The 25,998-nt window shown below is 30.5% G+C and overlaps 1 protein-coding gene across 3 annotated transcripts in view; it reads right to left on the bottom strand.

Moving 5' to 3' along the window:
• LOC129908359 (uncharacterized) overlaps nucleotides 1-25,998 on the bottom strand; it is an 85,670-nt gene that overhangs the window by 58,008 nt on the left and 1,664 nt on the right. The gene's annotated exons all lie outside the window — the stretch shown is intronic.

Below are 25,998 nucleotides of genomic sequence, written 5' to 3'. Positions count from 1 at the left end.
GTTTTGAGTTCAACTACTGACCTCATTCACGGTAGACGTGTTATAAAAAAAGGAAAATTCAAACTGTTTGACTATACGTAAATGCTCAAGGCAATAACATGCAATCTATAACAAAACTGTCATGCGGTGTACTGATAGCCAATAGAACTACCCGAGCTTATTACCATAAAGTAAACCATGCGTCCATCATTCAAGGCTCTTTTTTCTTGGGAGCTCCTCGGTTGATTTCAATGTCGATGGTTTTAATATGCAGGTCGCTTACAATCTGATTTGGTTTTAAAATACACTTGTTGCGCAGGTTTCTTATTTGTTTTTTATTTTGTTTTTCTTTTGACAAAGAGGCATCTTAAAATATGACTCGAGTGGTGTAGAGCCATTGAAGATCGAGTGTCGCTGGTAATTTTAAATTAAGTGAAAGCTTCTGTTTTGGTTGTATACGAGTATTTGTGTTTGGATTATATTCTGTTGAGAGCTATTTGAGAAGTGATTTGAATGAGGTTTAGAGTGTTTTTCTGCTGTTCATTCAGGATATTTACTAAGTTTTTTTTTGTTTTGGTAAGAGAGTCTTGTGAGCTTAATGTATGTACTTTTGGATTTTAGAAATGTTAAAAAGAACATACAATGGTTCGTTTTATTTTTTAAAAGTCACAATATAAAATTTTTATATGCAGGCCCCAAGAGAATGAAAATTATAAGGATTTTCACTCTAATTTAAAAGGATTTTTTTAATAAATTCTGTTGGTGCTTTCATTTTGCACCGAAAATGCGTTGTTAAGTTGCAAAGAAAATAAGCAGATTTGTCCACTTTTTTTAAGACCGAAGTCTTCTTGGTCAAAAACCATGCAGAAATTCCCTTTATTTGATGCAGATTTAACTTGTTTTGAGAATGTCTTTTTCTCTGTGCAGTTTTCATTTCTGTTCTCAAAATAATTATTTCAATTTTAATACTTGCGTTTTTCAGAATACCTGGCTTTTTTATTTAACAACACAACTAAATTACTTACTTCCCTTGACTTGTGTACATTCCTGAATAATGCGTTTTTCCTCAACTGCACTACACGCATGTGCAATCAATATCGGTTAATGTTTACCCATGCCGTTTTTATATCCATCTCCTATCTTTTTAGCTCTATTAAGTATTTAGTTCGTAAAAATACTTGACAAAATATATTCCATTCCTCTTGTAACCGAAATTATTTTTTGTCAGTTGAAAGCCTCTGTCAGTAACAAAGTTATTAAATCCATATTAAATAAGGCGGAAACAATTTAAATACCTTAGCGAATTTATTGCACCTCAGGCAAAGGTTCAACAAACTTTTAAGCATTATGTTACATCACAAATTGCTTGCAGCGTATACTACTGAATACGTTGCTAGCAATTCCAATTATATGGATACCTACATGTAATTAACACTAAAATAATTCCCCCAGGAAACTTAATTAAAATTACGTTGTGTTAGAAAGTTCACCTCATAATAATCACAATTTTAAAAAATGCCTTGACTTTTTTTGTCTTATAACAAAAATACATAATCACAAAAGTCACAAGAGCGAACAATAAAATAATTGCCTACGAACTCTTATACGCCAAATAGACTTCAATAAAACAAAACTTCCAACTAACTCCCCTAAGGTCGGCCATTCATCTCGAGCCATATTAAAAAAAGAAATTCAATTGTTACACAACTTTAAACTTGGCAATAACACCTAACTCTGATCCCAGATTAGAGAAAAAATAAACCGCACACTTTGTGAGATGTGACGCCTGTTTGATACAAAGTTTATAGTTATAGTTACATTGCAACAACCATTAGACATTTTTTTACAACAAACTTTTTAATTATTTTGTTGACTAATAAAAATGTTTACACAAAAGATGATTTTCACTCAAACCAACATTCATACTAACAACTACCGACATATTATTGCATTTTCAATGAATGAAAAACGAGATAAATCACTTTCTCCTTGCGGTCATATTGTGGCAGATCCACGGATTTCTGTGTGTGAATAGATACCGCATAGTCAATTGCATTAGCGCGATATTTTAATTATTATATTGCTGCTGGTGCCACCGTACGACTATGTGTGAATTTAATTGGCAACACTTGGATTATCATTAAAAATTTAAAATACGACTTTGTTTAGATTTTCCATCTAATTTGATAATTTTGATAAACGAATATGTTTTTACACTTCGGGAAGAGTTTGTGGTAGTTGAAATAGTTGCGAGTTTATTATTATTATTTTTTTTTTATTTTGTATAAGAAAATTTTACATTTTAGAAATTTTTTAAGAACATTTAATTACTCACTTATGTTTTCTTTTTCGGATCATGATATTTTCTGGAATAACAAAAATCGCAAATGCAAAACCGAAAGTAAATCACATGGTTCAAATACGAGGAGAAATCGAAATAGCAGCAGAACAAAAACAAAAGAGTTTGGGTGTACACTGTGGCGTATACGTATTATTTTCTTGAACGTTATACATACTTTTTCTCTTTTTTTTAAACAACGGGCTAGCACTCCTGAGAACCTAAAAAACAATTCCCAGTACGTCAGGCATGAACCCTTTACCAAGAAACTGAAGTTAATAAGGACATAATAATAACGGCATAAAATAATTATGTATGTTGGTTTTCTAAAACAAATTATCTTAATGGAAAAAAACGCAAGTGCCATTAGTTTCTTCTAAAATCTTTTGTTTATGTACTCCATTTTTTGTCAATATTTTCGGGATTTGTTTATCGATCATTATGATAAAAAAAAAATGAAGTTGCTGTTTTAGCTCAGGGAAATTAGTCAAAATATGGGCATGAAATCGCATTTTTCGCGGGACAAAATTTTTTTCATGGAATATGTTCGGGTGGTTGTCCTTATCATAAAAGTCAATTTGTTTTGATAATTGGAGGTTGGGAACAGCCGCCATCTTGGAAAAGAGATTGGTATCGTTTTTATTGAATAGCTCCATTGTTATTCATTTTAACAAAAAAAAACATAGGTAAGACTTATTAACAATAAAGTTATCTAAACAATGATATACAAAACAATTCCGTGAGTTGATTAAATAAAATTTTATTGTTGGTCAAAGTGCGGGTTTGTACCGCAAGGTTGGGGCAAAATGACATTTTTTCATATATCTGACGAACTTTTGATTTGTTTGGATAATTCTTCAAAAATGAATTATAGTATTTATAATTATCTATAAAATGACCCCACAATCGTTATTGTAACCATCATATTGTAGAAGTTATCCAACTCCAAAAGTCTCCATGTACTAGTAAAAAGTGAGAAAAAAGCTACTTTTTTGCTATAAGGCCGAGCAAATTTTGGGAGTAGAGTTATAACCAAAATATAAGTACGCAGTTTTGCAGCCACATTTTATCCAGACATATCAAAAGTTCGTCAGATATATGAGCAAATGTCATTTTGTCCCAACCTTGCGATACAAACCCGCACTTTGACAAACTATAAAATTTTATTTAATCAACTCACGCAATTGTTTTTTATATCATTTTTTAGATAATTTTATTGTTAATAAGTCTTACATTTGTCATTTTTTGTTAAAATGAATAACAATGGAGCTATTCAATAAAAACGATACCAATCTCTTTTCCAAGATGGCGGCTGTTTCCAACCTCCAATTATCCCAACAAATTGAATTTTATGATAAGGACAACCACCCGAACCCATTTCATAAAAAAAATTTTGTCCCGCGAAAATAGCGATTTAATTTACTAATTTCCCTGGGCTATTTAGGTTCTTCTCCAATTCGTATAATCATTGTTTATGCAAGAGCTTTTTGAAATCTTATAATTAGCATATGATTTTAATGTTTTTTTTTTTGCTCCAAATTTGTTATAATTTCTTTGAGCCAATATTCAACAACAACATCTAACTTATCCTTCAAATCTTTGCTATTTTAAAAGCAAATATGTGCTACAGCCGCCCTTTGACTCGAAAGCAGTGGAGAGCAACATACTCAGTTTATAAATCGAGTTAATAAAAGTAAACTGGGCTTAACTGATAACTTCTAAACGAGAGATTTTTGTGCAACACATTTCCGCTGTACATTTCACTACCTTTGTAAAAATATTCTAAAAATAGTACGTATACGCCTTAGTGTACAATTATTTTTCCTAAAAGATATTTGAATCTATGTATGTAGGTACTACTATACATATATGTTCAAGATGTTACAAAATCACAATGACTAAAATTTTGCCAACATTATTTCTCATACTATAAGTTATTATATAGCTTGATAGATTTGTAACAAGCTTTTTTTAAGTGGATCTCACTGAAAAGATCTCCGACAGAGTCCAAAAAATACTGTATTATTGATTTATTGTAACGATGCGAATATTAACAAGTGATTACTAAATTATACTAATGGTACAAAATTTACCAAACACAAAATTGTCTTATCCACTAATGGTAATAAATTAAAACTGCAAAAACAAGGTAATTGGCATTGATTTCTTAATTGTGTTGCCCAGCAGGCAATTGTTTAGAGGTAAAGTCATAAATTAAGCTCTTAAAAATTGGAAGGCATTTATTTTTTATTGAACAGTGAGCGATTAGATCTTAGTGGATATAACTGGAAATTTTTGAAAAAAAAAAACTTAAGTCAAGGATATAGAGTTGCTGAAAAGTTCGACTTAACTTTAGGATTTAACAAAATTAGTAAACTGTGCGAAGAGGAAAAATCTCCATAAGGAACACCAGCAAATGACCTTTAAACAAAGATAGGGCTGCATTTTTAGTAACAAAACAAGTTTTTAGTTGAAATTAAATGTATATCAGTCTCTAGATAGTTCATTTATACCTTAAATTACAATGTTTTATTACCAAAACTGGTAAAACGTATATAAAATAAAATACAAAATTGTGAATAACCTGATATAAGAGACCAGCAGTTAGCCAGGAACAGGAGTAACAACAATCCAGTTTAAAAAATAAAATAACAAAATCAAAACCAACAGAAAAAAAAAAACTTAAAAACTTGTCTGGAATTTTATTTATGTAGGTACTACAACCATTTAGCTGATAGAGCAAAATGAAGGTCAATACAGCTGGGATAACAGCAAAAGAATCACTGCGATAGGTTTCACTTTCATTTTTGCTTTCTATCCGCCAATGAATCGCCGCGTTCCACCATCATCGTCATGTGGTTGTTTAACTTGGCTAAAAAACCATGTGACGGAATTTTTGTCGTACGCCAAAAGATTTAAGTAATCAAATGCGAAATTATTAAACTATTCAAATTTTGTTTAAGTTTTTTTTTTTTTTCTTTCAGCAAGCAACATTATTTTTATCAAGGTTAAAGATTCAACTAAACGAACGCAGAGAAGCATTATTTATAGTTTATGTATGCAAATTTAGTTTAAAAGATTTTTTTTTTATTTTTATAAAGAAGCTGCTGATGGGAATTCATACTGACGACAGTTAACTGTATGAGAAGATAGAAGATAGATTCATGTTCATCGGGGATGATTACTTTATAAACCGGCTTTTTGTATTGTACTTTTATTTAATGGAAGAAATCTATAATAAGAGCAACATCTAAATATGTAAATTTAAAACAAAGGGCCTTGATCTTTTATCTTTATGTCATATTGTTTTGTTACGTTTTTTGACCTGAAAAATTATGTTTTATTCATCAGTTTTTGAACAGATGGATAGATAAGAATTAATTATTCTTCTATTAAACCTTAAGGTCAGGAAAATTAATAATTAAGTAGCTAAAGTAAGAAAATAGTTATTGATATAAATGTTAGTTCTGATAAAAAGTAGAGATGTTTTGGGTATACAAAAACGAATAAGGCTCCAGATAAACTTAGTCAAATCGAAAATCTGATTTTTGGTGACGTTGAGAGTTGTAACTGCATGCAAGCATAACTAAAGCGATCACATATAGAGAATATTTAGGTCCATAAGGAGTTTTATGAAGTTGTGAAGCTTCTGAAATATTTTTTTTTTAAAGAAGTTTGAAATTACCAAACAAAATTGCAAATCACATCTCAAGTTGGAAAAACTGTTCTGTTTAGCAGAACAATGAAATAAGTATAGACTTCATTCTACGAAAAAGTTACACCCGATCCCAAAAGGAAATCGAAGCTCTTTTTGGAAATGAGTAACTTCAAGATTTCGGGAAAAATAATTCAGATGTGTTTGTGAGATTTTTAAAACTGTTTTATGTACATAGGTGCACTATCTAACTGGTGGGGAATTCTTACACCAAATTCCGAAGTATTCCAAAATGAACAAGTTTAATTATTCTACAACCGAATCTGTAATGTGGAAAGTGACTACATTCAACAGCTTTAAGTGTACAAACAACGTAGACATCATCACGGCCTATATTAGAGTCCTTCGGATACTAAACAATTAAAGAATCAGCAATAAGGACTATTTATTTGTTCTCTGCCTATAAAAACACTAGACGTCATATCTTAAGATTGAGTTCGTTTTAAACCGATATATCTACAACAATTCCATGAAATTCACACATAACACGTGAATGGAGTTAATTTTAACATAATTTAATTTCAAATGAAAATTCTCCTGGCATTCATTCACCCTTTTTGTTGAAAAAACGTGAACTCAAAATTCGTAATGTGGTTTGGATATTAGTGTCTTTAGAAAAAACGGTTTTTCGTTTCGTTAATTTTTTGCATTTGTTACATAGACTTACCTTAAAATATTTGGTATAAGCGACTCTACATAAGGAATCAGTTAATTTAAATAAAAAAATTGTTTTTCTGCTTCAGTAGCTTCAACAGAGTTTTTGGTTTATCATAAATAGGCATTTCCTCCAATTGACTCAAATAAAAATATCGGAGACAACCAATAAGTTATAGCCCAAGAAGCGGCCGTCGAGTTACTAAGCCAAGGTAAGGGTTAAAATGGTGTAAAATCAAAAGTAAAAAAAATATATGGGAACTTCTATTTGGCAAAAATTACTATTTTAAGCAAAAATAACTACATGGCTGAATTCGTCATATCTTTGTATCAAACAATAAAATGTTCAAAAAGCCATACAAAAGCCGAAGGCGGGAGAAAGTGTTGGCGGAATGAGATGTGTGGACATTTTTAAATGCTGTTCAGCATTAAATTGATCAACTGTTTCAGACATTGAGTTTCACCAGAGCGTAGGTGGATAAGACCTGTTAACATTGATCTGCTTTTGAAAATGTAATACTGGGATATAAAAAAAGCTTTCTGAGCCTCAAAAGTTAGTCGTTAGAAATCAAGTTGAATGCGATGAATTTTTGAAGTTTAAAAAAAAACATTTTTTTTTTCTGGTTATTTAAAAGCGTGATAGAACGCGTTGAAAATCTTATCTTGTAAGCTTGCTTGAAAAGCTTAATATGAGAGGATAGCTAGCATCTAAAAGAATTTTTTATAGAGAAAGTTTCATTTCGAACTCAAAAAACAAAAATAATCTGAGAAGCAAAATATATCAAGGACTTCCGCAGCAAAACAACAAATATCGATGATGTTTCGAGCAAGAAACCCGATTCTCAACGAAAACTCCCGGGGAAATGTGTTCGGAAGAAGAATATCATTCTTTTTTTGTTTTAATTTTGTTCCTTTGCCGGTAATAATGAAGAAAAAGAAATAAAGCTCAAAATGCCCCTAAATGCCCCTAAATTTTTGTTTGGGAGGCCTTCTCCAGAACGCGATCTCTCGGGAATTTTCATTCAGAATAGGGCTGATAACCAATAACTTGTTGAAGCTCCTTCTAATAAGTCCGAGATTTGCTTTTAGTTGAAATATTACACAAAAGAATCTACTTCTACAATAATATAACAAGAAGAATTATGACATAATGTCTCAATAAGTTATGTTATAATTTGTTCTCCCATCATTTTGAACCTGTTGCAAGAAATTTTATTAGGTGCTAGGTGTTTGTCAATGCAATTCTTAGAAATTGTTTTTCCAGTTTTCTTTCACTCAAAGCCTTCGTTTGGCTTCCATTTTGCTAGTACACCTTTGCCGGTCAGTGAACTTTACCAACACATATAAATCATATCTTTGGTGAATATAGTAGTTTAACTTCTTATTAAACTTTTCTTTTGCACTTTTTTATGCACAACATGTAAGCTCTTTACACACAATTAAATTTCCAACGCATTTTTCCATTACACCAATCTTACAGAAAGAAAAGAAACAATAAAAAAAAAACTCATGAAGAAAGAAAAGTTACTGCTAGGAATGCCCACCTGTGTGAACAAACAAGCTTGTATTGTTTTAACCAAACAGTGGCATATGGCTGAATGTGGTATAATGGTTAACTTCCGACTCAGACTTTGAGTCGGGTGGTTGTTGGTTTTTGTTTCTTTTCAACTTTTTTGTTTTGTTTCCTTTTCTTTATTTTTTTTTCGCTTTCGATTCCGCATATCTATATAACAACTCTCTTAACAGTTAACACACGCTTTCTTTCAGTGCAATATGACTGACTGATTGTTTGGTTTGACTGGATATCGAAACACTACAAAAAACAAATCATCATTAACAACTGCTGAATTGATTGGTACTGAACATGAACGTGAGTGTTAAACTATTTGCCATTGATGAGCTCTATGGGTTATAGCATTGGGTCGGTCATTCGCTTTTATCTCTTGAAGGCATGAAAGTGCAAAGAATTTAACGGTTATTTACAAATGACTTCCTTGATCAAAATGGCTTTTTAAACTTTGGCAGACGTTTCACTCATCTATTAAAAGTCGTATTTTTATTTGCGTTTAATATGGCCATCATCTGTCAAAAGATGACGCGGAAGTATGATGATGGTCAAGTGTTGTTTTTACCTGTCATGCGGAAACTGAGTCTTTAATGTCCGTTTCTACTTGGCGCCTAACTCATATTTCTGTCTTCTTCTTTTTTCTTAAAGAAGCCTTATATCATCTTTAAAGAACTATGTTTATTCTTTAAACTATGTCAGTTACAATTGCTCAATAGTTTGATGAGTAATATGACACATGTCATTACTTCGCCTCGATTAAATTACAATATTTCAATTCATACACTGATATACTAACATTTGATACCTTCTTCGTCTAAAATGCATTTGCATTTTTTAGATTACATTTCAGTTTCCAACATCACAGCATCCATCAATCCACCCATCTATACATCCATCACACAAGTCACAAAGTAGACTCGTATAGCCTTATTTTGTGAGTTTCAAAAAAATTGTTACACCATCGCAACCGACAGACATGTGAATTATGATTGCATAACCTAAAAAAACAAAAACAGAGAAACGAGTTTGATCGTTCTTAAGGTGTAGCTACATGGTTCGATGAATCTTTCGGTAATGCCTTTAAGCTGTGTTTTATAGAAACACATCGACGCAAATAGCTTGGCCGAAATTTTTTCTAACTTGTGAATTATGTATCATTTGTTTGGTGTGTCTGTTGCCTGGTTTACTACCTGTAACAGATGACTACTCGCCGGGTTGATGTGTAATCAGTTTTATGATAGAAATGTCTAAGCTGTATATTTACGGCAAAAAGCATCAATGAAACGCAACATTGCGCCCGATGTTGTGAGCTCTGTATGTTGACGTAGGTAGCTTTATAACAAAGTTGCTGTCGGGCCTAATGAGATGGAGATAGTAAAAATGTGCTGAATGTGAGTCTAATTGGTAATAAAATGGTGAACTATGGCCTTTTAATTTGTTTCATATTCAAGATAGAAGATAAAATGTCTAAGAGGCACTTTGGTGTTTCATCATATTTCTAGTTTTTTTTTTTTAGTCTTAGCTATAAGTAAAGACTTTGGTCCAGTCCAGTAAGAAGTTGTTTCTCTTTAATTTTTTTTTTTATGGTTTTAATTGACAGTAGTTGGCGCATGATTGCGTACAAATAGATTTCATGTACTTAATTTCAGCATGATGCACATTTGAACTATACTGAAATTGGACTCTTTGCTAGATATGGCTTTTATAACCTCGTCCTAATTAATAAAATGTTAAAGTAAAAGATGTTTCATTTAAAGAGTGCAATTACCTTTCCAGTGTTAATGCACAAATGAAGTTTCTAAGTGAATAAAAAGAGGTTTTCATGTCAACTTGTTGATTTCTTCAAAGGGTAAAGGGTCTTGTCTTTAGTCCTTTTCTCCTTATTACAGTGATTGACTTTCTGCTTGAATTTCATTCAATGGATCCGAAAGTAAATTTTTTTGCTGATGCATACTATATGACGATCCTGCATCCTTGCAATGAGCTCTTGGTGTATTAGTGGATGTTTTGAAGGGACATAGATAATGCGTTAGTGCAAAAAAGATAGAATATTTATGGTGTCCATTTGCTGAATGAAGTCCATTACCCAATTTTGAAAGGTTCTGGAATCTGCATGCAATCATGAATTGGCGAGAAAACTTTGCGATCTTCTGTGAACGAAAAAGCCCCCAAAGCTTAATAGTACCGTACATTTGTACTTTTGCTGGGAAAAAATCCGAGCCGAATTTTGACTTTGGTATTTGATAGATGATATTTGATGGTGTCTATATGACATTTTCTTTTTAACGATTATTTAGTTTTCGCTCATTACTCGCTTGTTTTTGATCCTAGAACATCAAGTTATATGGAAAACTTTGTAGAAAATTAAATTTTCAAAAAAAATTGTAAATACTTTTTCGCTCATTGCTACTGTTAAAAAGTTACAGTGCATTTTCTTAAAAATTGTAGGGGTTAATTTTGTTCTATCAGCTAACTTTTTTTCTGTCACTTAATTTGAAAAATTTGAGTAGGTATGTGGTAGATATTTCAATTATCGAAATTTTATGTAAAGTACATTTTCTAATACGTTGTGTAGTGAGTTATAGACAGGAGCTACTAGATTTTTTTGTTTGGCGCTCTGGGGAAAAAAATCCGACTTGAATAATGTTTTCTTTATTTGATAGATTGTCAAAACACAAACTAAAAACTAGATTTCCTCAACTGCATATATATTGTCATATAGCCGCCATTTGGTTTTTACTGTTATTTTTATTTTTGCATATAACGCGTGTATTTTTGAAACTAGGAACTCAAGTTATATTTCGTCCGCTTAGAGTGTAAACCTGCTAACTCCAACCTGAAAACGCCATATAAAAATGATTTCAAAAATTGATTTAAAATTAAAAAAGCTTTCAAGTCTTATCAATTCTTTAGCATTTAATAGTATGAAATCTAAGGAATAACTTCATGCTGTCTTGAATTTATTGAAACATTTAGAAATATTTTATTTTTTAACAATTTTGTAACAAGTGTAAAAGTGGAGTTAGCAGGTCTAAGCCGACGATATGAAAAACAAAATAAGTTAGTACTTTTTTTTTGGCTAATTGCTATGGTTTAGAAGTTAAAGTTCATTTTTTAAAAAGGTGGAGACTGGAAAGGCCTGCCGTCTGATAACAGCTTATTCACTGATTGACCCATAAAAATTGATCAAATTTAAGGGGCATTATGGTTGTAAAAAAATCCGAAACCATTTTCCAATACATTCTTCTTCATTTACATGTGTACAATTTTTTACCAGTTGGTATTTTCTGTTCGAAAACTATACTAACGGAGTTTATCTATTATATATATTAAAGTTTGGTTTTGTGTACGTTCGCTAACCGGCCACACCGGCTGACTTATTTTCTTAATTTTTTTTTTAAATCAATGAGGCATAAGAGGAGAAGATGTAAGGCAAAAAAAATTTAAGATTTTATAGGGTAAATAATGGTAACACGACATTGAAAAAAGAGGCTATTTTCTAAACGGTAAGTCGTAAAGAGTTGACTTTTTTTTTTAAATGATAGACAAATTTATTCAATAGTTAAAAAAGGTATTGAAAAAATTCAAAAAAATTTCAAAACCAAGTTGTGAAGGTTTTTTTGCAGTCATAGACCTTCGACAAAAGACTAATTAGAGGTACGCAAAATTTTGCACAGAAATTTGAGTTACACCATGAGAAAGATATTAAAAAAAAATTAGGGGTCTAAAACGGATTTTTTTCATAGGCCCATTTTAAGCGTGAGAAAATAAAATTACATGTTTTTTTGCTTTTTATATATAGGTATTAAAGTTTGGTTTTTTGTACGTTCGCTAACCGGCCACACCGGCTAACTTATTTTGCTTATTTTTTTTTAAATCAAAGGGGAATAAGAGTAGAAGGTTTTAGGCTAAAAAATTAATGATTTTATAGGTTAAATAGGGGTAACACGACATTGAAAATAGAGGCTATTTTCTAAACGGTAAGTTGTAGAGAGTTGAATTTGTTTTTTAGATGATAGATAAATTTATTGTAAGGTTGAAAAGGGTATTGCAAAAATTCTAAAAAATTTCAAAACTAATTTGTGAAGGTTTTTGTGCAGTGAAAACATCTGGTTTAACTTCGACAAAAGGCTTATTAAAGGTAGGGAACATTTTTTACGGAAACTTGAGTTACACGATTGGAAAGATACTAAGAAAAGAATTTAGGCGTCTTATACGGATTTTTTTCATAGGCCCTGGATTTTGAAATTTGAATTTTTGAAAAACAACTAATTTTTAGGGACATTTTTGAGTAGTTTTTAATTTTTTTGTAATTTTTATAAGCCTCCAAAAAATCTCAAGCTTATAGGAAATATAGGCTTTATTCATGCGCAAGCATTTACAAATTTTTAAATTTTTAAATGATTTTTGACCGAATAACGGGAAAAACAAGTTTTTTTGTCAAAAGTTTTTTGGCCGTTTTTAACATAGGCCATATTTTACATAGGCCACTTTTGCTGAAAGTTTAAAAGTGAATATTTTTAAACTCATTTTACGAACTTTTCAAGTTTTGATTCCCTTTTTCATTTAAAATGTTAACTAATTATAGAGTCCAAAATTAAAAATAAATACAAAAAATGGTAGAACGAAGTCTGCCGGGTCAGCTAGTAGTGTATAACTTCACTGATTGCGTACAAAACCGTACCAAGACCTTTTGTGCTATGTAGTGAAGGTCTTTGGCCTCTTTTAATAGCCCTTATCAAAACCTTGTTCAAAAAAGGAAACGAATACGATTTTATTTCGATATCATATTCGACTTCCTTCAATTTATTTTCTATCTTAACAAATGCATCACTAATTAATCAAATACCATGAAGATAGAAGATCATTAAGCATCTCATTAACCTTCTAACATTTCCTGCAGTGGGTCACGTTTTTTATTTTTATTCGTTTCTATTCGTTTTTATTTTTATCTTTTTGCAAACAAAACTCGGTCAATATAGAAGGTCTATTGGCCATTAAGTGCCGACTATACAACATTTTTTTGTTTGCAAAAAAAGTAGAAAAAAAATAAGCACAATCTCTTGAAATGTATTTTTTTTTATTTCTTATAAAAAAGTATTCTCAGATGCCTATAAGATCTCAATAAAACGGATATACAATCCCATTTCGCATCCATTAAGAAAATTCACTGTCAACGCAAAGAAAAAACTCTCAAACATCAATCTTGACTCCAGCCACCAAAGCCGTGCGACTGACAACCCACAACCGGGCGCAAACAGTACTTACTTACTATAAGGAGAAATTTTTTCATGGCCATATATTCAAAGCCTTTAGCAGCCAGCACATGCTGGCAATGTCATCGTACATAAAACTGCACAGTCTCCAACCATTTTTCCAGATCTCGTGCGCAACAGGTGCAGAACTGAAGACGTAGTGTGAACACACAAGAGTGACGGCAGATAATGCTTCTGCGAGGCAATAACCAAACGATAACGGGTGTATTGTTGTATACGTCTAGTTGATGCATAACTAGCTCCATCTTTGGCTCATCATGCGGTATAACTATGTTCATTCATCCGTATGGTTAGTTGGTTGGTTGCATGGGAGATTGCAATAATGTGCATGGTACATTAAACGCATGCAGAGAGAAAATTCATTGCACCACCAAGTGTCAAGTGAAATTTTACTCAAAAACGCGATATATCTGAGATGATACATCTTTGAATATTTCATGAATATCTTGATGAGGACGACGACGCCAAAAAAAATATCGAGGATGCTTCAAAGTGACGATTTGATGATATACACGGATTTCCTAGAAATTATCGGTATACTCGAATGCAGCAGAGAGAGATAATTCACCTTGGGGCCAGGCCACACTTCCGGACCCGCATTAGGAAAAAGTAAAAGTTTTTTTTTTTTTTCTACGATTATAAATTTCCTTTAGTATGCGGTAATTTAGCTTGTAAATTATAGTTGTCTCGACTCTGTCTTATGGATTGGTGTTTGGATACAAATCATTTTCTTAGAAAACAGTCGCCATAATTTTTCTCACAATTATGGTTGGTATAGCTAGTTTTGAGTTGATGACTCGTAACTCGTAATGAGTGTCATGTTTTTTTTTTTCAAGTTGTTTTTAAAAAAGAGGTTCATATACAAATATAGCTATAAGAGACAACTTTAACTTGTCACGATCATCAATTTATTGATCAAATACAAATTTAAATGCGTACTAGACATTGGCTTTTTGAAGACAGATTTGTAATACAAGTTGCCACTAACGGAAATCTTCACAAACATGATGGTCTTATCTGACAATTTTATAGGTACAAAATATATTGATATACGTCGCGCGTCAATGGACTTAAGCTTTTGGAGAGAGAAAATGATGTTATTCCGGTTGCAGGGTATTTAGCTATTTGGTAATTTTTTTTTTTTTTTAAATACAAGAAGTCAATTTTATACATTGTAACCAAAAACTGATCACAGATTTAATAAACATTTTAAAATGTTTTTCTCAATCGAATTGAGATAATTTTATTTGTTATTGTGAATGAAAATTAAAATATTGTTATTTCATTTCATATAAGAAAACGAGTCACAGTTTTCTTTTGGTCGGCAGTGTTTCTTTTGGTATGGCAACGCATTGATTTTTGATCATTGCAAAAAGCACCTAATATTCAATAAAACCTAATTGGTTTAATTTTCTAAAAAAGCGGTAGCGAATTTTATATTAATTTTCAAAGTTTTAACCAAAAAGGGTCACTGTGGCGTATTCGTAATTTTTTTTATAATTTTGTTGGTTAACACAATTTGTTTGTGTAAACTTATAATGGAACTAGTTGACTTTTGTGGATAATGCAATAGCGTTATGTTGTCATAAATAGAATGATAATTTTTGACACGACACCCCATTAAGGAAAAAAGGCCGCCTAGTGACAACACTTCTCAACAACACTTGTGTGCGTATAAATAAAACTGCCACAAGAACCAGAAAATACTTTTATGAAAATCTTCAAAAGCTCTAAACTCGAATCCGAAATCAGGAGGAACCAGATCGGATCGGTCACAGCGCATATCATCATAGGACAACTCATCATGGGTAACGTCATCAGAAGCTGCGATTGGAACAAATTTATTTTAAGTTTAGTTTGCTTGGATGTTTTGCTTTTGGAAGAGGAAACTTTTTTGGGTTGTTGTTTTATTTTTTTAATTATTTCCCTTGATAAACTTATTAGTTGAGTTGAAACCAACCAAATCTTTTGTTAGGGGCTTCTGGGCTACTGCTTTTTAGTTTTATTTTGGCATAGTATCAAAACTACTTTGAGGGTATTAAAGTACGGTAAAAAAAAAAAATAGTTTTTAACCGATTTAAAAAAAGGATGAAATTCTCATTTGCAGCTAGTACTTCTTACTTTTCTTGCTTTAAATATTTAAGTTCAAAAAGTTCAACTCGTACCCTGATTTACTTGAGAAACCACACACATACAAACTGAACAACGTTTGAAATTTCAAAACATTTTTACTTTAAATGTTTACTTTTAACCAATAAACTCAAGTATTATCTATAAGAGTTATTAAAATGTTTAATTGTTTAAATTATTTATTAAATTGATACAAAAACCTTCCTTATATGCATTTGAATTTGTGCCAATCTTTTTGAAAACAGAAAACTTAAAAGAAATTTGAAAATGATTCCCTTTCTCCAAAATATCTGGACTATGGAGTCAGACATAATTCCATTTAACTGCGCTGGCCGAAGTAACAACAACAACGACAATAACGAAAAAAACAACGACTACGAAGACAATTAAATTTCGTTTATTTTATGTTTGTCACGATTGTCGGCCGACGACATGGCTGGCGACAACAACAACGACAACGATAGTGACTTCATAGAAGTCTAGTATACCTACCTAACAAAACCAATTCCATTTTACATTCAAAATAATTTTTTGTGTAAGTGAGGCCCTCAAAAAAAAAAAATTCAAAACAAAACAAAAAGAAAGAAAATAAAAGACTGCAAAGGAAAAAGAACGTGACTTTAAAGAAAAAAAAGTTCCAATAAAAATTACTTTCTTTCCAAATTGTCAAACGATTTGTTGTAGGCAAAGTAGTTGCTTTATTCGAATTGCAGGAAAAGATTTCTATAGGAGTGAACAAATCGAACTTGACTTTCATTTAAATTCACTGATACTTTTAGTGGGAAAAATACTTACTTTTGTGAAAAAAATATCAATCATTTTAAGTTCAGCTGGGAAAATAATACAGCTAATTAAGCCGATGCGTTTTGTCAGATATTATATTTAAAGATGCTTATGTAGCTTCTGTAAAGGCTTTATAGAAGTAGAATTGTTGGAAACGGACCCAAATGGTAAATTTATGAAAAATTATGAAGCCTAGCTTGCAATTAGCAAACCGAAAAAATATCAATAGTAAAATATTGCTTCTTCTTCAAAATGTCGTCTCCACACTGCTTGAAAATCTAATTTTTACTTGCTCTATAGGTACGGTGACCATATTTCTGGAAGCGAAACCCGGGACAGATAAAAATTCGTTGGATTGTTTTGAAAATATTGATTTTTCAAAAAAAATTTAAATTTTTGAGTTTTCATAATTTTTCCTTATTTTGATATCAAGATTGCCTAAAAAAAAAACTCACGAGTTGACCAAAACATGGACCGACACATTTGACACTTCGAATAAACTTAAATTTATTCGAAAAAAAGGGGATGGGATAATGATAGTACGAAACGCTCCCTTTATGGGAGAGTTTTTGTTGAAATCATTTAAGTAGCATCCGAAATCAGAAATCAAGAAAATGGTTTTATAATAATGTCTGTTAATAACTTCTAAGAAAATATTTTTTTAATCAAAATCGGGAGAGCTGTTTTTACATATTTATTTTATTTTAAATGATTTTGAAATTGTATGATCTTTAACAAAACTTTTAACATGCCCTTAAAAGTTTTGGAACTTATCTGGGTTCTGTACTCTTCGATAGCTATGTTGTTCTTTATTCGAAAACATTATTCCTGGTGTAGCAACCCGACAAACAGAAGCTGGAATTAAATAATTGACGAACGTTTAAAATTAAATCTAAAACTAAAGCCTAGTCTAGAGGCGAAACGAAAACCAGCACAACGAAATCGTTAACGAACATTTTGCTTTTCGTTGCACAATACGCAGCTTAGGCAACGAAATTCTTACCTGTGCTAGAATGTATGGAGAGTTTTCAATCGTTTGTCACTCCCACTTATTTGTTCAGGCATTTTTTCTTGCAGCAAAAGTTTTTTGACTTTGGAGACTTAGAAAAATTTTCGTTTTGCTTCAGCAGCGTACTAGGCCTAATGCTTTATCCGAAAAATTAGAAAAATTTTTTTTCAGCCACTGTTTTCTTGTTTTCCGTACAAAGCATTTAAAATATTGAATATAAAAATCAGAAAATGTGCAAATACGGGACAATCACGGGACAAATGACAAAATACGGGACACTTATACGTCCCGGGTTTCTTAAATAAAAACCCGGGACAAGCTGTAGAAATACGGGACAGTCCCGGGTAAACCGGGACGGACGGTCACCGTATCTATAGGGCAAGTTATTGGTTTCGTGTCAAAAAAAAACTGTGCGGTTGTGCGTCCCTCTGTACATATTCCACAGTCTAAACGGGTGGATGGATTTTCTTCAAATTTGGTACAGCTGATTTGTATGGAATTCTGAAAGTTGATTATTTTTTGTTTTTTTTTTATATCTCGCTTAAAAAGTGTACCTCCCGTACAATTTTTTTCAATTTAAACCAAATATCTCAAAAACGGCTCTAACGATTTTGATTAAACTTTGCAGACGTAATATTCAAAGCGATTGCAATAAAACTGCATTTTTATTTTTTCCAAAAAAGTCAAATAAAAACAAAAATTTTTTCATTTAGTTATCGAAATTTTTCCCTAAATATCGTCTCTTCCCCAATATCAATTTTTTTTTAATTTATATAGAGCCACCTCTTAAAATCTACAAGTAAACTAACATAAAAGTGCTTTGAACTGCAAGAGCAAGTACGTGCGACCCAAGTCGTGCATTTTATTTCCTTCAAGAAGCTTTATATCAATATCGATTGGAATCAATATTTGTATGTATTTTAAAATTCCTTAAAATCTTAAAAGCTTTTAAAAATTGAAACACCGAATCTCGATAATGAATTGTTTCCAATTCATATTTAAATGCTTTGATGTGTGAGTACTTAAAAGATTAAAAATGTTCCTGCAATAGAAATAAAGGTTTTGTGGGATTCGTTTTTTTTTCTATATATATAAATAGATTTTGATTGACAAACAGAAGCCACATTATTGTTTGTGGTATTTCCAATTAGTATAACTATGGCAGCTGGTTATACGAGTAGAACATTTATACAGACTTTCCTCTTCCGCAATTTATTTATTTCCCTCTGGAATAAAGACTGAAGTAGTGTTTGGTTGTGGGGTGCATTCAACTGTTAAGTAGTGTGAATTGTGCGTTAAAATCTAGGTCATTTAATTGAGATTGGTTTCAATAAAATAGATGCGTTTTGATTTGATTGCACAATACCACAATAATAGAATTTATAAGAGTAATATTGATAGCTCGTAGAATATCAACATACAAGGCTATTGAGCAAGTTTGTGGCTAAAAAAATACCACATAAATTGATATCAGTTTTTCATAATATTGAATATATTTCATATTTAACACATTGTTTTTTAAGAAAATAATGAGTAGAGTAGGTTATTTTATGGTTTTGGTTGTGGTATGGATGTCAAAGACAAAGATCATTTTGTGATTTTGTACCCTGCATCGTTATCAAAATTATTTTGAAAAATTATATGGAAATAAGATACCGAAATAAATAATTTAAATGAATAACACTATATAATTAAACAGCCGCCTTTTATTCGAACTCATTGAACTTGTCAATTTATTACTCTCCCTTAACTCTGTACACTTCAGATCAATTGCCTGTAATACGTCAGAAGACAGCAGTGGTCAAAAAGAAATTTTTATTAATGCCGGTTTTAAAAACTTTTTTTTTGTTAGAATGTTATTCACATTCAGTTGTTACGAAAATATTTATAGGAAAATCTGGACTAATCACGTGCAAATCCAGCTTTTGCTTTTGTTAGTAAATGATACCAAGAACCCCATTTTTTATACCAACACTGAAGTCCAGACCAAACTTAGTAGAAACACATTTCTATGAGTTTGGTAGTAATGCCGAAATATGACAAGGCTCTGTACCAATTTTCAAAAAATTGCTTCCTCATTTTCCAAAACTTTTTCACATGATGAACAGCAATTGCAATTGCAATTGACTTGACACTAAAAAGTTAACAAATTTTAAAAACAATATTTTGGACCTAATATAGATTTTAGACTAATATTATAAGAATTACTAGCTGACCCGGCGCACAGTGGTTCCCTTCTATGGAGTAAGTGGAAAAAACCTATAAAAACCGAACGGGTGGACTGATTTGATTGAAATTTGGTATATAAATTAAATGAAACGAGTTCTCATCGTGGTTAAAAAATTGTGTGTCGTGCTTTAAAATTACTCATTTTCTTAAAAGTTGTATTGATTAATATATTTATTCTTTTTATTTCCTTTTTTTGTTCTTTTTTTTTCTTAAAAATGTAAATGTCTCTTACACTTTAAGGCAAATTAAAACTGAATACAGAGAAGGTTTTTCAGAAAGCAAAAAATTAAAAAGTTTCATAAGTATTATAGCACCTTAAATTTATACTTACTAAACTAGCCCAAAAAATTAAGGGAACAAAAAAAAAATTGTGATTTTTTTAGTGATTTTCGATAGATAGTATAAAAATGATCGTTTCATGACAAAACAAAAAGCATTGAAAGCTACATTCCTCTATTTTTAAACTAAATATTTTATTTCTAATGGTAAAATAGCTAAATCTTTGGAATTATTCAAATACCAAAATTTTCCAATTTTTTTTTTGTTTTCTAAAAAAAGCGAAAAAATGATTTTTATTTTTAGAACTATTTGGCCTTAAGATTCTGTTTGTTTCAAACTTCTACGATTTACGATTTAGATTGCAATATCAGTCATCACACCAAAAACCATACTTTTGACTTTGACATTTGACTATCAATATCTCAACAACGGATCTTTTTAAAGAGAATTTAAGGATACATTTGAAAATTTCATTTAATTCTCTACAAATAAATTAAGTTTAATTTGTTAAAAAAATGTTTTCTTGCATTTGAGATCATTTTAGAAAAGCTATCAAAAAAGGCCTTTTTATGGGTTTTTAGAAAATGTGCCGCTGTTTTATAACTATGGGTGATTATGAGCAAAATCAAATACTTTTGAGTTTATTTGAACATTTTATTATTAAACACCGTTTAAATTTTAGATAAACCAAAGAAAATTACAATTTTTCAAAAAAAGTTAAATTTTGAAAAAAAAAATTCATATCGTTTTTGGATATTTTTCCTTTTTTGGAAAATTTTTGATTTTTCTTTATTTTTTGGCTTATCAGTGATGACTACATAGACCTCTTATAATATAAAAAAATTTATTTTATCAAAAAAGCCGTTAAATTAGAAACGATAATACCGATTTCAAGTGCTGTTTGAGTGACACGCATTGCTACACTCAAGAAGCTCTTACGGGAGAATGGGTCAAAATGGGTCATTTGTTTTAACACCATAAATAGTATATATCATAAGCTTTAAATTAATACTAAAATGAACGTGGAGCATCGTGGAGCTTTTTTTTTATAGGCTGACAAAGAGTAAAAACTACTCGCTCTAGAGGTGTCTTTATATAATATTCTGGTTTTTCTGATTCAAAAGCAAATTCAACAAACGGTAAATGTAGACTTAAGGACAAATATACCATTAACAACACTACATACTTTTTTTTTTTAAAAAAAAGCTCTATTCTTTAAAAAAAAATCGTCAAAAGTTGCAGAAAAAAAGAACGAAATTTCGAAAATCTTAAAGAATCTAGTTTGAGCTAAGTATACTCGGGACCAGAGCTATGCAAAAAATTAAAATTGATTGCATTCTGTATTTAAATATATTGTTAATCGAAAAACCAAATCAAAAAAATTGAGAAAATTGTTTCACTTTTTTGGGTTTTTTCCATGAGGGAACCACTGTGCGGCGGACTTCGTTCCGCCATTTCTTGTATTTATTTCTATTTTCGACTTTGTAATTTGTCATAATTCCCAATACAAAAAGGAAATCAAAACTTGAAAGGTTCGTCCAATTAATTTAAAAATATTCACTTTTAAAATTTAAACAAAAGTGGCCTATGTTAAAAACGTTTTTTAAGTTTTTTAATTTACCATTGTGAAGCTTGTAGTGAATGTAGCGTTATGTGTGATATATCAAATGAAAGGTAATATTATCAGGATGCTCAATAAAGATAAATCAAATTTTTGTAAGCTCCAGATCAAAAGATGTAACGTGTTGAAAAATAGAGTTTTATTTTACCGATATTTCAAATTTGTCATTACAAAATTAATTGAAACTTTGTACAAATATAGTCTTGCCTATTATCTATCTACACTGTAAATTTCATTCATTTATCTATTGATGAAAAAAAGATAAAAATAAAAAACTGTTAAAAACGGCCAAAAAACTTGGGACAAAAAAAAATTGTTTTTCCCGTTATTCGGTCAAAAATCGATTTAAAAATTCAAAAGTTTGTACATGCATGCGCATGATTAAAACTTGTATTTCCTATAAATTTGAGATTTTTTGCAGACTTTTAAAAATTCCAAAAAAATAAAAGACTACTCAAAAATGTCCCTAAAAATTAGGTTGTTTTTCAAAAATTTTTATTTCAAAATACAGGGCCTATGAAAAAAATCCGTTTTAGACCCCTAATTTTTTTTTAAAATATCTTTCTCATGGTGAAACTCAAATTTCTGTGCAAAATTTTGCGTACCTCTAATTAGTCTTTTGTCGAAGGTCTATGACTGCAAAAAAACCCTCACAACTTGGTTTTGAAATTTTTTTGAATTTTTTCAATACCTTTTTTAACTATTGAATAAATTTGTCTATCATTTAAAAAAAAAGTCAACTCTTTACGACTTATAGTTCAGAAAATAGCCTCTTTTTTCAATGTCGTGTTACCCCTATTTACCCTATGAAATCTTGAATTTTTTTGCCTTAAACCTTCTCCTCTTATGCCTCTTTGATTTCAAAAAAAAATTAAGAAAATGAGTCAGTCTGTGTGGCCGGTTAGCGAACGTACACAAAACCAAACTTTAATATATATAATAGATTAAGGCTTTATTTAAAACCAAAATTGAAAAAACAAATGTTTTTTTCTCATTTTTAATCGAAAGATTGAGGTTTTTGCTTTGGCCAACATCATCAATCACAAAGTCAACAATATTAACATCTCTTAGGTTTCTCAGCTCTTTTCTACATTAAAATATCAATATTTTTTACTCGCTTCCATATTTTGCATTACTTAAGTAAAGGTACTACACAATACAATTTCACTCAACTCGTAAATGTATGCAAATAACCAATTAATTAACCATTGAAATCATTGATGGTCAGTTAACTTTTAAACAAAATAAGATATTCGAATGACCTTCGATTTATCAATTTTTTCCATCAATGATGATTTAAGATTTATTAATTTTGACCGATATAAAATTCCTAATAAATCCTTGAACTTTGAAATTAAATCATAACAAACCATTACACCACAAAGCAAATCCTATGCTATAACAATATAAAGCTGGTGACATTGTGTCTTTCTGGGTAGTACAGTCGCAATTGTTAGATTACGTACATTCTTGGTTATCTGCTATCGATATCAAGATAAGAGTGTTAAGATTATAAAAAAAAAAAAAAAAAACATTTATACCTAGTCAAGTAGGTAAACAAAATTAGTCACAACTGAATGGTTAGGTAAATAAAAGAATTAAAAACATCAAACACTACTGCGCCTGGTCTTTGTTTGAAAACAAGAAAAAATAGGTCGATTGCGTGACAAAGGTTTATCGAACTTTCGAATATTACAAGCCTACCTAGTTGAACAGCTAACAGCACAACACACTTGAAAGTTGTTTATAGTTTCTAGATTAATGGTAGAGGTATATGCGTTTTCATTTTAATGCGCTAAAATGTCAACAAAATAATTTTATTTAACTCGTACTCGTATTATGATCATCTTATCGAAAGGAAGTCTATACAAACTGAAGATATCGGTTTCTTTTGAAATAAAAATGAGTTTATTGAAACTCTTTTATGTAGACATTTTGATTTAAATGGCGAAATTCGTTTTTATCTTTATCGATCAAAATTTATGATTTTGTTGTGTTTATTTTATAATTGCAATTTATATATACTGCAATTATTCACTTATGAAGTTGAGAAATGTAGGTATACTTTCTAGCCAATTGTATACTTTCTATGCCAAAATGTTTGTACTCGTATCTATATTATGATCTCGATTGAAATCAAATTAGAAATTTGTATAGGTTTTGAACATTGTTTGTCCGATTTGTCTTTAGAATTTCTCACTTTATGAATATTAATGAATCTATTAAAAGAAAACTGTGCTGGAACTTCTTAGCAAAATGTTCACCAGACCAATAATTTAAGTATCTTACTTTTCTATTAGAGTTAAAACTTATAACATTTGATAATAGTTTCAAAAACAGCGTTTACCTTCTAAAAAGTCCAAAATGAGTTAAAATTTGTTGGCTCAACAACACTTTATTGTCTATCGTCTTATGAACCAAAATTTAGCAGTAGACGCCTTGAAACCTTTTGTTGCAATTAGCGGGACTTACTGAAACTAACTAACCAAATACAAATCTGTTATAACTCTCCGACTTTTTTTTAACTTTTAACCTTGAATCTTGTCAATACCTATACACCCACTTGAGAGGTATAAAAACTGAGATTGCTTTTAAATAACAACTTTTATTTAAATATGGACCTGGTCAGACTTATAGTCGTAAAAAAAGCATCTTTTGGTCATTATACTTCCTACCATACTGTGTCTTACCTTTTTCTGAATATGCACCTATCCCAATTAAACTGGTTAGTATTTCAATGTTATTTAAATTGGAATAAATCGAAGTAATAAAAATTCGTATTTATAGCTAATTTTTAAATATGCATTTAAACCACAAGCTGGTCAAGTTTTTATTTAAATTAAAAACTTTGGACTGATAACAGAGCATATTCAGAAAAAAAAATTGTGAGTATTTTTGGCACAGGTTTTGTTATGTTGATCTTTTATAATGTCACTGTTTTGTTATCATTTTGATTGTGAAGTTAGCTTTTTATAGAAACAAAAATTATGTTATCTTAAATTAGACATTAGACTACAAAAGCATTATTTTCGTTGCTAATGCGAAAAAAAGATCGCATAAAAATGACAAGTTATCAATGCAAAAAATCCTATTCCATCAAAAATTTATTTTAAATTAAAAGATTTGAGTCAAATTATCATTCTCAAAGAATTTATATTCAGTAACCTTAGGTATGTGACGCAATTGTTAATAGCTATGGCCCAAAGAACATCAAAAGTTTTTGGATAAATAATTTTGGGATTAACTTTTAACTCTTGATAAAAATAAGGAACCCAAATTCCATGTACCATAGTTCGCCCACGGTTTTGACGTTTAGCAATAAGGTTGGAATTTTGAATAAAATTAATGAACGCATCTTCGCTTTGTAAAAAAAAATCATTCATAAAGCCAAATAACGACTATTTTACATTTTACTATTATGAGACATAATTCTAAGTGAGGGTTAACAATCAATATCGGAAGTGGCAGAACAACGATTTCCGGGACAGCTAGTACAATATATTTTAAAATGGTATAATAGAAAACACAAGTACAAACAAGAGAAGTCAAGTACTTCGTTTTCTATAGAAAATATCAATAGCAAATTGAAAGACAATTAGATTCTGATAGGATTTTAGCGGGTGGTAATAAAATACCGATTAATATTGCAATTTCAAACTTGAGTGAGTGTAGAAAGCTATAGTGGAAATTAATTTACTCACACAGTCACATAGCTTAGCTATTTCTGGCCAGCATTTACAAAAAACTCAAACCTTTGTGCGAACTTTTGTAAATACGCTTGGGTTATAGATTATAGTATCATAAAGGAGATATAACACTTTTGAATGTCTTGTGTTTCATCAACAAGTGTTCTAGCCTCTAGCATGATAAGCAGAATATTTTATTATAATTAGCCGAATCTACATAGCCCAGAAGTTAGTTAAAAATTCAATTGTTTATTGCAAAATAAATTTGTTATAAATAATTTGTTGTTAAAAGAAAAGAAAAATTAGTAAATTTTTGTATTTACATCTAGGAATTATGTACCAAATTTAATTAATTCTTAATCACAAATTTATAAGACAGTCGTTTTAACAAAAAACGATACAAAATTTCATTTGTTTATAACTATAAAATTAATAAATCGATTTGAGCAAGTTTGACTCAATATAAACCCTTTAGATCAGTATACTGCAATAGCTTTCAAACAACACGAAATATTAAACAAGTTTTAATTTTGTACTTTTTTTTTGGAAACTCGCGAATTTTTATTCGGTAGCTTACCAAACCCTTAAAAGGAATATTTCGAACGAACGTTTTATTTGTAACGAGAATCTAGAATCAAAAGAGTACACTTCTGTGAATATCAGGATAATAATTTGTGAATAGAATATTCAAGTTTCCTTTTTTTGAATCTTTTTTTAATAATTTTATTGGGA

Source organism: Episyrphus balteatus, chromosome 2 (genome assembly GCF_945859705.1).
Source record: "Episyrphus balteatus chromosome 2, idEpiBalt1.1, whole genome shotgun sequence".
Classification (NCBI taxonomy): domain Eukaryota; kingdom Metazoa; phylum Arthropoda; class Insecta; order Diptera; family Syrphidae; genus Episyrphus; species Episyrphus balteatus.
This window is presented reverse-complemented; position numbering and strand designations above follow the sequence as displayed.